At 40.3% G+C, this 15,963-nt stretch overlaps 1 protein-coding gene across 1 annotated transcript in view; it reads right to left on the bottom strand.

The window, feature by feature from the left end:
- The window catches only part of LOC113406025, a 30,664-nt gene that overhangs the window by 529 nt on the left and 14,172 nt on the right, over nucleotides 1-15,963 (bottom strand). The gene's annotated exons all lie outside the window — the stretch shown is intronic.

Below are 15,963 nucleotides of genomic sequence, written 5' to 3'. Positions count from 1 at the left end.
TATAGCCCCAGTCCCCGCCCCAAAGTTTAACATAGTAATAGACTACTTTTACACAGTAATCTAGGTTGTATGTACAGTAGAGACACTAAGGATGGAAATACTAATATTTCCATGGGTGGTGCTTTTTTTTGGGATCCTTACAAAAAGACTTCCTCCTGGGCACTGAAATCAGGCTTCAGCCTACAATTTGTTCAACACAAAAACCTGATTAGTGCAAGGTAGTGTGCATTCAAAAGTCAACAGGAAACAGTCTCTAGCAAGCAGGACAAAATTCCAAGCTAATTGCAAAGCTCCTATACACATTTTCTTTGTCAAAGGAGAATGTATTGGATCCGGGTGCCTCAGCAACTGTAGAGTAGAATTTTCAAATGTGCTCAGCCCTGGTGTTCACACTGCACAATTTGTCAACATTGTTTTTTAAAGGATTCAAAAGAGAACTACAAAAATTATTCAATTTCTGGAAAGCCGGACAAAGAGAATCCAGGAAAACTCAAATCCATTTACCTGAATAAAGGTTAAGAGTGATACTCAGACTGAGGCTTGTGAGCTGCAAGTGTCTATTTAATGTGGCTCCTGCAGCTCTTTGCAGCACATGCTATTAAAACACTGAGATTTTAAGTATTAACCAATCAGACTGCTTTTACTATGTTATTGAACTATTTGATAAAATAATACTGGATCAGTCATTTTGCTGTGAGAAAATATATATTAAAAAAAGTTAATTAGATCATGAATTCACACTACTGTGGCTCTTTTGGGTAACATTGATCACTCACTGTCATAGGCTAGTAGAACCTACATCCGATTTGATAGACAAAGGCACAGCACTCCAGTGGCTAGATGCTGAAGCTAAACCAATTGACTGGAAATAAGCTGCAGATTTAACCCTCATTACTGAAACTTACATAGGCAGGTGGAGATTTTGCCATCAACTGAAGTCTTAGCTATCCACTCAGGATATAAAAAATGTGCTCTAGTTCAATTAAAGTCATGGGCTTGATGCAGGAATCAGTTGGGGAAATGCTATGATTGGTTGAGGTCAGACTAGCTCACAGAGGCTGCTTCTAAGCCTTAAAATGAATTAGTCTATTTTGAAATGGATCTAAACCTCCATATCAGCAAGAGTTTCTGTAGCTGAGCTGAGAGTCAGAGAGAGAAGCTTGGAACAACGGGCTGCTTGCCTGAGCGTGAAGCCTCTGCATGGTGCTGCATTGGGGGGAAGCTGACCACACCCTCTGTCCATATTAACAGGGATAAATTTGCAGAATGTGTGGGAAAAGAGGATTGGGGCAGACATGGAAGTCGTGCAGCATTGCCTGCCCTCACAAGTGGGGTTCACTTGTGGTTTGGACACACTAGTTTGAAACATAACTACCTCATCTGTCTAGACCAGTCGTTTTCAAACTGTGGGTCGTGGAATGTAAGGCACTGGGTCGCGGCGGCTCTGGTCAGCACAACTGACCAGGCTGTTAAAAGTCCCGTTGGCAGTGCTGCCCAGCTAAGGAAGGCTAGTTCCTACCTGTTCCGATGCCACGCTGCGCCCTGGAAGTGGCCAGCAGCAGATCCAGCTCCTAGGCAGGGGGCCACGGAACTCCAAGCGCTGCCCCCGCCCCGAGCACCAGCTCCGCACTCCCATTGGCCAGTTCCTGACTAATGGGAGCTGGGGGGGGAGGCGGTGCCTCAGGCAAGAGCTGTGCAGAGCTGCTTGCGCACCTTTGCTTAGGAGCCAGACCTGCTGCTGGATGCTTCCAGGGCGCAGCGCGTCCACGGTGCCAAGACAGGTGGGAAGTCCGCCTCTCCACACCAGCTGACCGGGAGTTGCCAGCGGTAAGGCAGCACCCCAATCCCCTGCCCTGAGCCCCACCTCAAACGCAGAGCCCCTTCCTGAACCCCAAACCCCTCAGCCCAAAGCCCTGACCCTCTCCAGCCCAATCCCCTGCCCCAGCCCTGAGCCCCTCCCCACACCCCAAACCCCTCATCCCCAGCTCTGTTGGGTTGCGGGCATCAACAATTTTCAACTGGGTCGCCAGAAAAAAAAGTTTGAAAAACCACTGCTCTAGACCACAACAGGTCAAGCGGATATGAAGTATTATATAAAATTAGACAAAGCAACATTAGTGTCAGAAAGGAGATCTTTTCACTGGCCTTAACCTATTGCCTTTGGAGGTTAAGGTGCATGTGCGCGCATGTGCAGGTGCCACAGAAAAAAGTTGCAGGTTTTTGCTGTAGGAAATGGGTTTTAAATAAAAGTATGTTCTCTTTACACAACATGTGATCTAAGAAAGGATGGCATTAAGTAGACATACACATTTCATTCTCTAGCTAGAAATGGTAGTGAGAACATTCTGTACACTCGAATCTGATGCAGCTTTCTAAAGATAAGGACTAGGGCCTGTGCTTAAGTCAGATTTTCAAAAAGCTATAAGATTTCAAAACCAAATTTCTTCAACCAATATTTAGCTTGTCAAGCCCTTTCCAGTTTCAAGGAATTGTACTACCATTTATCGAGTAATCTTCAGAACGTTCCCAGCTGTGACTTACCAGTACTGTACCCCATTACAGATAGGAAGTGAAAGAAGGAAGGCCCAAAACATGACTGGGATGTGTGGTCGAAATCAAAAGTTTCTATGACTACATTCTGGTCTTAAATCACTAGCTCACGCAACTCCCTTGTTCAAAGCAAAGCCCACATCCCTCATGCAGGACCATGTACTGTACCTACCAAATTTTAAAGCAAAGCCATTCTGAGTCAGCTGAGCATCTCACAAAAATAAAAAAGTATTTGAAAAGTATTTTTGCATTCTGGCCATTAGAAAGTGACCCAATTTGATTATTGCCTGGTAGTGTCCAGATGAGCCAATTTTATTTATCTAATGGGGAGGCATTGCCTGTATTTTTATATTGCTGGGTCACCCAGGCAGCTTTTGGATGAAACTGATGACAAACAAAATCTGCTTTTAATGAATAAATATTAATGAAATAATATGAAAGTTTAATATGGAAACTAGCCAAGCATATGCTAACTAGCATTTGTCACTTGGGTGGCCAGAAGACAATATTTCCTTTTTGCAAGAAGTTTTGAGGTAAGAAATTTTCATTCTGAAACAGATCTTTTTAAATTTTGAAGAAAAAAAATCATATAAATAGTGAGCAAGCACAAGCCCAGAATAGCCTGGTTATTAGGGCACCCAGCAGCAATGTGGGTGACCCACATTCAAGCTCGTGTTTTGCCTGATTCAAAGCAGGGACTTGAACCTGGGTGCGTCTGTCTAGCTATTCCATCCTGTACCAGAGAAACACTCCTGGGGAAAACAACGTTTCCATGAAACACTGCAGGTCTGACTAAAAAAAGAGTGGTGCCTAGTCACATAACCTTTGTATCTTGTGCAGGTTTCTGGCTTAGGAGAGACAAGAATTAGTTTTCTAAAAATCAAGGAGCTAAGAAGCAGCTGAAGCTTGCTATGTAATACAGCTCTAGGAAAACAACACAGAGTCTGGTGGCACCTTAAAGACTAACATTTATTTGGGCATAAGCTTTCCCCTGATACTTGAGCTCTAGGAAAGTAATTTTCTTTATCTGGACCCATTCATGGTAGCCATCACTGCTTTTTAACAGGTATTTAAAAGTAGAAATAGCAAGAGTGTGTGTTTGTATATATATGTGTATGTATGTGTAGTAGGGCTGTAAATCAATCGCAATTAACTCACGCAATTAACTCCAAAAATTAACTGCAATTAAAAAATGAATTGCACTGTTAATAGAATACCAACTGAAAATTATTAAATATGTTTGGATGTTTTTCTACATTTTCAAATATATTGATTTCTATTACAACACAGAATACAAAGTGTACAGTGCTCACTATTTTTTTATTACAAATATTTGCACTGTAAAAATGATAAAGGAAATAGTATTTTTCAATTCATGTAACACAAGTACTGTAGTGCAATCTCTATCATGAAGTGCAACTTTCAAATGTAGATTTTTTTTGTTACATAACTACACTCAAAAACAAAACAATGTAAAACTTTAGCCTACAAGTCCATTCAGTCCTACTTCTTGTTCAGCCACTTGCTAAGATGAACAAGTTTGTTTACATTTACGGGAGATACTGCTGACTGCTTTTTATTTACAATGTCACCTGAAAGTGAGAACAGGCGTTCACATGACACTCTAGTAGCCAGTGTTGCAAAGTATTTACGTGCCAGATATGCTAAACATTCATATGCCCCTTCATGCTTCGGGCACCATTCCAGAGGACATGCTTTCATGCTGAGGATGCTTGTTAAAAAAATAATGGATTAATTAATTTTGTGACTGAACTCCTTGGGGGAGAATTATATGTCTCCTGTTCTCTTTTACCCACATTCTGCCATATATTTCATGTTATAGCAGTCTCGGATCATGACCCAGCACTTGTTCGTTTTAGGAACACTTTCACAGCAGATTTGACAAAATGCAAAGAAGGTATCAATGTGAGATTTCTAAGGATAGATACAGCACTCACCCCAAGGTTTAAGAATCTGAAGTGCCTTCCAAAATCGGAGAGGGACAAGGTGTAGAAAATGCTTTCAGATGTCTTAAAAGAGAAACACTCCGATGCAGAAACTACAGAACCCGAACCACCAAAAAAGAAAATCAACCTTCTGCTGGTGGCATCTTACTCAGATGATGAAAATGAACATGCGTCAGTCCACTCTGCTTTGGATCGTTATCGAGCAGAACCTGTCATCAGCATGGACACATGTCTTCTGGAATGGTGGTTGAAGCATGAAGGGACATATGAATCTTTAGCACATCTAGCACGTAAATAACTTGCGACACTGGCTACAACAGTGCCATCCGAACGCCTGTTCTCACTTTCAGGTGACATTGTAAACAAGAACTGGGCAGCATTATCTCCTGCAAATGTAAACAAACTTGTTTGTCTGAGTGAACTTGCAGGGTCTAACATTTTACATTGCTTTATTTTTGAATGCAGTTTTTTTGTACATTTGTAAGTTCCACTTTCATGATAAAGAGATTGCACTACAGTACTTGTATGAGGTGAATTGAAATATACTATTTCTTTTGTTTTTTTACCATGCAAATATATGTAATAAAAAATAAATATAAAGTGAGGGCTGTACACTTTGCACTCTGTTTTGAAATTCAAATCAATATATTTGAAAATGTAGAAAACATCCAAAAATATTTAAATAAATGGTACTCTATTTTTAACAGTGCGATTAATTGCCATTATTTTTTTAATCGTTTGACAGCCCTAATGTGTGTGTGTGTGTGTGTGTGTGTGTGTGTGTGTGTGTGTATATATATATATATATATATATATAAAAATGCTGTTTCTTTTTTCAAAGGGCACAACTAAACAGATCTTTACTAGTTTTTTTACTTTATAAACAGATACTATAAGTCCCTAACCCACTTCTTTCTACCGTATGATTGTTGTGCTGGCCAGAACAAGTCCATCATCTACCTTTAGCTCTGCCGCTCACACGGACTCATTTACCTGTGCATCACCAGAGAACTTCTGCACCTATTACAGTACACATTTTAAAAAACAAAACTACCTGATTATATTGGTACATTTATTTGAAATATATTTTGAATTATGAGATTTACAGTGAACACAAAAATAGTAGAATTCTTTCCTAAATACCACTGTGATTATGCAGTACATTTTACAACTAACTTTTAAAAATGTTTTGTTCTTCAAGCAAAGCTTAGTATGTACAATGCTGCACTCAAGTATTAAATGTGTTCCAAGTAATAGAAATGGCTGCATAAATGTCTCACATCTACAACTGTTCTGTTTGGTCTTTCCACACGGACACCTTTTGCTGGGAAAAGCAGAGCTGCAGATTACACCATGACCCTAACAGCGGGCCTACTTCTTTTCTACACTTCCAGTGGAGTCAATTACTGGTCTGTTTATCAGAGTGGGGATTCCAGTCTCCGTGGCTTCATCTCCACCTTTCCCTGACCCCAGGAAACCCCTCCACAGGTGCTCCACAAATATAAAGCTTGGCATTTGTGTGTGGTTGGGCCAAGGTAACCCCACCAACTCAATGGGAAATCAGGAATCATTTGCTTGCTGAACCCAGTCAGCTTTAATTTACTTGCTCTTCCGCTCTATAGTCTGACCATCCCAATGTTCTCCAAGGAGTGATAAGCAGCAGTCTCCTCAGGAAAATCCCCTAGCAGCAGCTTCTGGAACCATACTGTTGCATGCTTTGGTGGGGAAAGGGGCGAGGAACCAGTGCTCAATTACAGGACATTTATATAGAGATGGCTCTGTCATCAACTGAATCCCTGAGATCTGCAAGTTCTATGTTCCAAGCAGCCTGTCAGATCCAGGGCTGGTCAAGTTCTGCCCCCAAAAAGGGATGAGTTGAAGGAAGCTGTGCAAGTGAAAACTCTTAGTTTCCTATTCACAATGCAAGAAAGCCCCACATAAGAAAAGATATGGCTCACTTCAGCAATCTCAGGCAAACAGCATGAAATTGCAATTTCAGGAGTCTTCCTTACACACAATAGAACATTTTGCCTTACAGCAAAACCAGTAGCAATTTGCTGAATTTAAACTATAGCCTGTAGAAAGACCGTTTCTAGTTCTGATGCAGAATGTTTAGTATTACTGCAATGAGGTCTGTTTCAGGTGCATTAACAATAGTACATATTATGAGGGACTAGGTGATAGATGCATTCATCTTGAAAATACATGGTTTTTGAAGTTAGACTTGGGTGCTTCCATGAAGTGGTATTTGAATTGGGGTCATGGAGTACTCAGCAGTTCTGCTTGCAAATCCTCCCAGCAAAGACAGTCCAACAGGATTAAGAGGCCCTATGAAAAAGAAGCGAGCAATTAAAAACTGAACTTTACAAATACCTACATTTTTTTAAGATTTCAGTGCTTAATGGACAAAATTTGGCAACAAAAACCCACACTAAAATGACGTAAAAATGAAAAAGCTGCTTATCCTCCTTTAAAACTGTGCTGTCCCAAACCAGTCCTTGCCCTCCAGCTGTAGTGGCACTAATATTGTTGATCTCTTTATTATAAGGCCTGGTCTACACTAACCCCCCAATTCGAACTAAGGTACGCAACTTCAGCTACGTGAATAACGTAGCTGAAGTCGACATACCTTAGTTCGAACTTACCGCGGTTCAGACGCGGTCCACACGCGGCAGGCAGGCTCCCCGTCGACTCCGCGGTACTCCTCTCGCCGAGCTGGAGTACCGCAGTCGACGGCGAGCACTTCCGGGATCGATTTATCACGTCCAGACTAGACGCGATAAATCGAACCCGGAAGTTCGATTGCCAGCCGTCGAACTACCGCATAAGTATAGACAAGCCCCAAGAGACATAATTTTCTGAGAAGTACAATATTTCCAAGTCAACGATTTAAAAGATTTCAAATATTCTTGGAGTGCAAAGTAACCATATTATGCTCACTCTTGCCTGTGCTTGTAGTCTGTAATTAAAAGCCTGTTATGGCAATCAGACTATTCCTACGGCCTTTCATGACCTCAAGCAAAAGAAACAAGCATTTATAGAATTCAAAGGGTTAAATCATGGCTTTACCATAAGCCTCAAGAGAGTACTGTGTGGTTGCACTGCCCAAGGAATTAGACTGGGAGGCAGAGGCACCAGAAAATAATGCTCTCAAAGGTTCTTATTTTTTTAGTGGTTGTGAATTGTATTCCTCAGGGGAAGCAGATGAAGTGGCACCTACAGTATGGAGACTACAAGATTTATTATAAAAAAAAATCTGGCTAGTTATATCCACAGAACTGCTTGGTGAATTGCAGTGTAGCAGTTTAACCCCTTAGACTAGGTCAGTCCTAGGCATGTACTGTGAAAAGACCATCAGTTAAATTATAGGGCAGTTGTACTATGCAAGTGACTCTAAAAATGACATTGTGGAGTTACCTGTTTTTTTGTCTTCCAATGACTTCCAAATCTGATCAGTTTACAAATAAAAATGTCTTTCTCACTGCCAGCCATGCAAACTCATTCTAAGGCTTTGTCTATACTAGCACTGTTTTCGGCAAAACTTTTTTCAGTCAGGGGTGCGAAAAGACACCCCCTAACCAACATAAGTTTCACTGACAAAAGTGCTAGACAGCACTGTCGGTGGGAGAGCGTCTCCTGCCGACATAGCTACCACCACTTGTTGGGGTGGTTTAATTATGCCAGCGGGAGACCTCTCTCCCACCAGCATAGAGCAGCTACACAGGAGACCTTACAGCTGCACCACTGTAAGGTCTGTAGTGTAGACATAGCCGTAGTCAACCTTTGTTCTTCCTGTCTGACACATCAATCAACAATAAAGAATCTGCAATTGGAAATCTGTAAACAATCCCACTGATTATGGGCGAACTGGGATAGAATTCGGCTTCCTCTCCCAGTGTCAACAGGAATAAAAAAAAAAAATAGGACAAATGTAATGAGTCAGCATAAGCGGAATAAAAATTGTGTTCTACTTCAGCCAGAAGTTATGGGCTTCATGGAGAAATTACTGGATGAAATAATATGGCCCATGTTATGCAAGAAGTCAGACTAGATGAACATAAGGGTCCTTTCTGGACCTAAAAAAAATATTACTCTGAATACACACTGAGTACTAGATCAGCTGAATAAAAAGGTGCAATTTTTTCCAGCCATTTTCCAGAGAAGAGCTGCTTTTTAAACTATTATGTTACGGATGGTGTTTTTGTGGTGCTGGCTCGGTTCACTGAATTGTGACCACAATTTATTTCAGTTATCACCACCTTTACTTCAACTATATTTGAATCCATTAAAACTCTCTTGTCAAATCAAAAGTCCCCAGTACAGTAATTCCATGTAGACATCAGTTCATTTCCTTCCCAAACCCCTTCCCTCAGGATTGCTAGTGATATGATTTAATAGATGGTCTGCATGTTTCATGGGGCAACACATCCTTTACTGTAACCTCTTTCCCAATAATACAGGGACATGCAGCATTGATTTAAAGATTTTAAGGAGGATTTAAAAAATACTGGATGGGGTCTTGTGGAACCCTAGATCATATAACAAAATATTACCTTGGACAAAAATCTTACTTTTTACTATAAAATATAGAGAACAAAATATAAATCTTTTAAATCTACAGCTGCACCAGACTCAACATCTCTTCAAATATGGACAGATTACATAATGCCTGTATGTTGGAGTTAGGGCAGTCTGGGCAGAAATGTGACACGTTTAGCTGTACCTAAAATTGAAAATCTTTTTGTTGGAGCTTCTGAACGCAACAAAAAAATTATAAAAAATTAGGTATGTTTCAATTATATTTGTCAAATGATTTCTTAATATAATATGGAGCAACTTTTTTGGTAAAATGGAGAGGTCAGGAGTTAAGACTGTAGGAAATCCACAAGAATTAGAAGCAAGTAAAGGGCCCTGGAAATAGATGGCATGCATAAGGAGATGAGAGAGTAGTTGGAGAAGCAATGCAAGGTCCAGGGAGGCTTTTTAAAAATAGGGGATACAAAATCAGGCTTGAAAATAGCTAAACGAGATAAAGAGACAGAAATTAGGAGGTGAGAATGGATGGAGCTGAGGAGACAGACTGAAGGGTTAGAGATTGACACCAAGAGAGCCATGTTACAAGACTGAAATTAAGGCTGTTGGGTGGGAGGAAATGGTGGAAAGAGTGGGCAGAGGAGAAAAACTAGCTTGGAAATGTTTATCTTGAAAAAATTGGTGCGATCTTGGATAGATGGGGAAGCTGGGAATATGGATTAAGGACATAAAGAGAGAAGAGGGGAGTTGCGGGGCATAGGAGGCACAGGGATGTGTCAGGAAGAGAGAATTACTTACCAGTAACTGTTTTCTGAAAGTATATGTTGTAACAGATCAACGCTCTGTGTCCATGCTTTGAGTCTGTGACTGGCAGAATTCCTATAGGTATAAAATTCTAGGGAAGAAGGTGGCATGTTGTTCCATAATGCTGGCTAACCATCAGTTCCATCTTCAAGCAAAAGGTGTCAGCATAAGAGAATACAAGCACGAATTTGCAACTTTACTGGGAAAGTGCATGAGTGAAGGTGGGTCTATTACAATGTATCATTTCAGAGAACACCACCACAATTTACAGGAACTTTTTTCTCCATATAGGTACCAATTGCAATAGGTTCCCAGCTCTTAAAAACTTAAAAGCTTCAAGGATGTTCTATAAAAGACCAAGCAATTAGCCGGAGCTTTTTGCCAAAAGGAAACGATCACATGCAGCCTTTAAGCAGTCATTGCTGTTTAAATTGAAACTTCTAAGCAAAGAACCTAGAGCAGAAGAACTATTTAAGAGACGTCCAGTAATCAATAAAATTTGTGGGGGCACAAGATTGGGCACTCAGCCAGATTGTGCCCCCAAACCAGACTTTCTGAGAGTGAGTCTAGACAGTAATGATTTGTAAATGAATGCAGAAATCCTATTTCAAGCAGACTGACCTAGAGAATCACCTCAGAACTGTGAAGTTGGAGTTTATCAAGAATTACCATGAACAAAGCTCAGACCCCATCTTTACATTGTTCTCGTGGAAATTTGTTAATTCAAGCTGTGTCAGAAAGACCAAAGCTGAATGGACACTCCAACAGTTTTAGTATGCTTTAGTTTTTTATAAATCTTAGCCCCCTTTAACCATTGGTGAAATTGGTATGAATAAGAAAGGAAATCTCATTGGAATAATTGTCCAATCTGTAGTCCCCCTTAATGGTACAAAAATTATAATTGTGGTCTCAAGTTTCTCATTCCAATGGTTGAGCTCACTGTCATCAGAAATAAGAGATTCTGGAAACTGAAGTCTACAAGTCACCTCGCCGTTGAAGGGAAATCATTAGTTTAGTAATGAACATAATGAATCCCTTATTTTGGGATTTCAGTGGAATGAGTTTTATGAAACAGATGACCAGAGTCTGACAGACTCACTAATTTCTATGTATTAGTGGAAACCTAAATAGCATGTAAATTACTAAGAAATGTCATCCGTAGTTCAGATAGGAATATAGGAGAGTTTCCCATGGAAATATGAGTCCTGTAAGAGAATCAAGACCTTACACCTATTATAGAATCATAGAATATTAGGGTTGGAAGAGACCTCAGGGGGTCATCTAGTCCAATCCCCTGCTCAAAGCAGGACCAACCCCAATTAAATCATCCCAGCCAGGGCTTTGTCAAGCTGGGCCTTAAAAACCTCTAAAGATGGAGATTCCACCACCTCCCTAGGTAACCCATGCCAGTGCTTCACCACCACCTTATTCTACTTAATTACACTAATAAATTGGTTTAACTAAGGTAAAAAGGACAAAACATGATTAGATTTAGACATTGGAATCTTGGTCAGGACGCTTGTTTTCACAAGAGGCCAATGCTGTGCATTGTTTGTCAAACAAGATGATCCATCCAAAAGGGCCTGACTGTCCTGCCGGGTTCTCCATCTGTGATGGATGCAATCTTGTGTATTACAGCTTGAATTGGATTAATCTAAACTCATAACTTGCTCTGTAATGTCAAGAAACCAGTATGTCCTGGATGGAGATTAATTCAGAGATATGATGCAACAGTCCACGTGTGGCTTGTGAATTTACTGAGACTTCTGAATAGTGAGGTGGAGTAATTAAGGTTGAAAATCAACCATTCTATTGGCTGAAACTTCTGTGTCCATAAGTACACTTTTTACACAAACAGAAGTGAGAAAAGACAGAGATGCAGAGTCAGAAGCAGGCCTCAGGGACAGGGGAAGACTACCCTGGGTCAGGAATTCTCTAGAGAAAAGTGATAGCAAATTACCGACACATTCCTGGAATTTTCCACAGATAAACAGCAAAACAAATACTGCCCGGATTTTAACACACACATATCTGAAGGTAAGTCTCCTAAAGCTTTATTAGTATCCTAAATAAGTGATTTGATTTTCACAAGTGAGGTCAACGGGCACTGAGCACTTATGAAATTTAAAAGCCTAAATACAGACTGTGCTGGTAAGAAGTCAACTATATTCTCTGGGTATGTGTGAAAACAGCACTCTGGCTAACAGTCTGTAGGTGACAGAGTCTATGGAAGGAACAATCGCATATGACAACTTATGTATTGTATCAATACACATTTACACACATTACAATGTGAAATATAGAGATCACATCACATAGGGAATGCTAAATAACTTTATGCATGGAGCTGCAAAGTGACAGTGGTTGTCAACTTCCCCCACCCCCATATTTTCTGCACAGAATTGAATGGAAAAATGTGTAAGATTTGATTACACTATTCAGTAATAGGCACATGAATACAAAGGTTCTTTACATGCAAAGTTGCACCAGTTTAACTAAAAGTGTGATTCAAAAATGATTTAGGGCTTGTCTGCACAGGGAGTTACTGTGTGGCAAGCCCGGGTGCCCATCTCAGAGCACCAGCTTTGAAGCAGATGATGTGCTAAGCTGCACTCTAGGACTTCTACTATGCTGTAGCAGTGTCCACTGTAGACTCGCACCCTGGCTTGCTGCATAGTAATTTGCCATGTAGACAAGCCCTTAGTTAAACTAATACAGAAGGGTGTGCGGACACAGTAAAATCAATATTAACTTGCCTTTATATATAGATTAAGTTTAAGTTGATTAGAACAGGTTTAAGCAAACAAACAAACCCCTCAAACTGAAATAAGGGCATCTATGCAGGGTTTTGAACTGGTTTAATTTAGTTTAAAAACCCTTTTAAATTAAACGGGTGGAATTTTCATGTGCACAAAAGACCTAAGTCTCTTGCCACTGAAGAGATTTCTGGAGTCACCTCAAGGCATCTCTGCCTCTCATATCAGACAAACTATGGCAAGGCACTGAATCTCAAGATAGTGTGTAGAACTAAGATGGGTTTTGTGGTAAGGCACAGATGTAGCTGAATTCAGCTGGATAAGTCAGATAAGTTTCAACTGCTGGACCTGAAAGAAAAACGGGGAAAAATATTTGACACACAAAACCTAAAAAAAACAAGATAGGGAAGTAACTTTAAAGCTTAATGAGGCACCAGTTGCCTCACAGCATAGTCATATTCTCTTAAACTTGATAGACTGGGCCAGACAGATATCGTTAGGTTACATGAACATAAATCCCAAGAAATACTTCGAAGCAATCTAAGTAGTTTTAGCTAAATTTGTGACCAATGCAATAGTAGTCAGAAGGCATTCTTCTTCCATCAGCTGTGAAAACAAATTGAGAGAGTAAATGGGAGTTGCTACACCTTCTCAGCAGGCACAGAATGCATCACCTGTTGACAGTCTTGGGAAGGTGAGCAGATGGAAAGTAGCTCCTCTAGAATTCTAAAGTTTTCAGACTACCTGACCTAGAAGCATAGAAACAAAGAGTTTGGAATCTACTACACATGGTGCCTTTGCATAATTAGTATTTACGATATTTAGTGCTTTACAAACAAATTGTAAGGTACATAGTGACCTGCAATGAGATGGAAGTGGCTAAAAAGCTCGCAGTGGCTATTTATAAAGGGCTTTCTGAGTGTTTTGAGGAAAGACTGGAAATATGTTGATTGTGGGAAGAAGGAAACAGTTCTCATGCCTAAGGAGTGGAATGAAGAAGCAGAGTTTAACAAGGAAGAGTGCAAAGTTGAAGAATGAATTTAGAGTGCAGGAAATGTACTTTGTCCCTGGATTTTCTCCATAGACACTCAGTGGCAGAAAACAGAGTATAGGAAGCTGATATAAAGGTTCAGAAGAAGCTGGGGTTTGATGAGATAAACAGAGCAGTGGGAGAGAAAATTGAAGAAATTAAGTTGGGGGGAGAAGGTGCAGTTGGAAGTGGAGACTATCATACAGAATGGAGATCAGAAAGGGAATAAGAGGACTGAAAGCTGCAGAGGTCAGAGTCTGATAGTCCTGAAAGGAGTATTGGATCTGACAGGTTGTAGTGCAGGGAGTGAGCAGCAGTAGAAGAGATGAGATAGTAATCAAGTATTCAGAGTGAAGTCAGGAAGTGACCAGTGCTTTGTGAACACCAGTATGAAGAAAATGACCAAGCCAGTCAGCCAAGAGCTGATGATCTAATGAAGAAAAACAGCAAAAGAAACAACAGATGAAGGAATTATGGAAATTGAAGTAATCCAGGATAACTGGTGGACTGAGATGAGAGGAATATGAACAGGAGGTGCTGAAGAGCACATACAATGTAGCAAGGTACTGTACTTTGGCCAATTAAGAGAAATAATTTTATTTAAATTCTAATTGTTAGCTGAGCAATGAAGCTTGTGTGTAACACATCGCAATGCCTATTTTTCTTGCAGAGTAAGGATTTGCCTGGATATTTTTAAAAGTTGTTCACTGACCGTCACTGAAATGGTATCTGCTTCCTTTTATCACACATCAATATTGCACTGTTAAAAACTATTTGCATGTATCATGGCAACAGAATAGGCCATAAGGGACCCTTGTGATCATCTAGTCTCACTTCCTGTATAACCCAAACTATAGAACTTCCCCAAAATAATTCCTAGAGCTGATATTTTAAAAATACATCAGTCTTGATTTTAAATGGTCAATGATGGAGAATCTACCACAACCCTTTGTAAATTGTTCCAATGGTTAACAACCCTTGCTGTCAAAAATGTATGCCTTATTTCCAGTTTGAATTTGTGTAGCCTCAACTTTCAGCCACTGGATCATGTTATAACAATGTTAATTGTCTTGTTGATTTGTTTCCTTAATCTGAGCTCCATCTGCAGTATTCCAAGAAAAGGGATCTGCCTTTTTAAAATAGTCCATTGGAAATTCCCTAAGTAGGTCGAGACTTCCTTCTTGGATTTATTTTAGTCTGTTCAAATGTTTAACTTTGGTTCTAGACGTAATCTTACCCCACTGCCACCTGTTCTTGTTTAAAACTCCTAAAAACATTTTCATAGCCAGATAATAAACCTTACATGCCACTGATGACAAATATGAGATTTCATTGCCAGATTTCATATATAAGCACACCATTATTTCAATACAGGCAGTCGTTCCAAATCACAACGGGCCCAATACTGTAAGCTGCTACAGTGTGTTGAAGGTGCTCAGTTCCCACTGAAGGCAAACATGTAGGCCCTGATCCTACAATGCATAGCACACATGCAGACTGCTGGCTCCTGGGTGAAGCCCCACTGAAGTCTAAGGGGCTTCATGTGAATGCAGCAGTTCATATGTGAGTGCTATTCATGGCAGGAGAAGGGCCTTGATTACGATTTCAGGGCACTCAGCTTCTTTATATTCCATATTAGCCAAGAAAAAAGGCAATGTTGCCACTATCTTAATTGCGTGAAATCACTGCCCAGTTATACAGTTTAAGTGGAGGAATGAAAAAAACAATCACATAAAAATCAAATACAATGTAAGAAAACAATCAAATCTTTACCTGTGATACAAACATCACCTTGGATAGGTTCATATGCATTAGCTGCAATGTTGCCATGTGAATGTTGCAAACATTGCAGAGCAATTTTGTTAAAAAGTTTCCATTAGAATGTTTAAAAAATAAAATATTTGTACTGGTCTTAAATTTTGTTTAAGCTTAGTCTAGATCAGAGGCTCTCAACCATTTTCAAACAACATTCAACCTTTGGGTTTTTTTTTTCTTGAATTTTTTCAGGAGATACTGGGCAAATTGCTTAAATCAAAATGCAAGTCACATGGCACTAAAAACCCCCAACTCTTATCTTTCCATTTGAGTGGCACTGTGACTCCATGCACCAGGTCGCAAGTCTGTTCACTCACATTTTGTCAGGCCACCTCTCTATCATGCCAGCAGGGAAGGGGCTTCATTGTTACAACTCCCAGTTCTGGAAAGGGGCCTGGGGAGGGGGGGGGGGGGAGAGGCTGGTCCTCCCCTCACTGCCCTTGTCGAGTTCAGGTTCTCAAAAGTGAGAGTTCATAACCCCCCTCCCCCCAATTTAAAAGTTGGGGCA

This window comes from Terrapene carolina, unplaced genomic scaffold (genome assembly GCF_002925995.2).
Source record: "Terrapene carolina triunguis isolate 2854851 unplaced genomic scaffold, T_m_triunguis-2.0 Scaffold66, whole genome shotgun sequence".
NCBI lineage: Eukaryota > Metazoa > Chordata > Testudines > Emydidae > Terrapene > Terrapene triunguis.
The sequence above is the reverse complement of the archived record's forward strand: the minus strand, read 5'-3'. Positions and strand labels throughout refer to the sequence as shown.